Source organism: Sinocyclocheilus rhinocerous, unplaced genomic scaffold (assembly GCF_001515625.1).
Source record: "Sinocyclocheilus rhinocerous isolate Xijiao unplaced genomic scaffold, SAMN03320098_v1.1 scaffold2496, whole genome shotgun sequence".
Lineage (NCBI taxonomy): Eukaryota > Metazoa > Chordata > Actinopteri > Cypriniformes > Cyprinidae > Sinocyclocheilus > Sinocyclocheilus rhinocerous.
In genome coordinates this window covers 201,885-202,191 of record NW_015656162.1, presented here as the reverse complement: position 1 = coordinate 202,191, position 307 = coordinate 201,885, and positions in this window count along the sequence as shown.

Here is a 307-nt window from a genome sequence, read left to right as displayed (position 1 = left end):
AAACATTGCATTTATGTCGTGCAACTTAACTTTCAAGTTTCAGTCTAACTCAAGCTCAAGCATGACATGAGCCTTCACTGTCTTCTGGGAAGGCTTTGTGCCTTTTGTGAGAGGCAAACATCAGTAGGAAGGTAACTTGGAACAAGAGTCCATACACAATTTCTAAACACATTTTTCTGCAACATGAAATTAGAGTTATTTGGAGAATAAACCCTCTTAAATGTCTCTCTACGTACTTGTGAGTGTGTGAGTGTGAGTGTGTGTTTTTGTGTGTGTGAGAGTGTGTGTGTGTGTGTGTGTGTGAGAG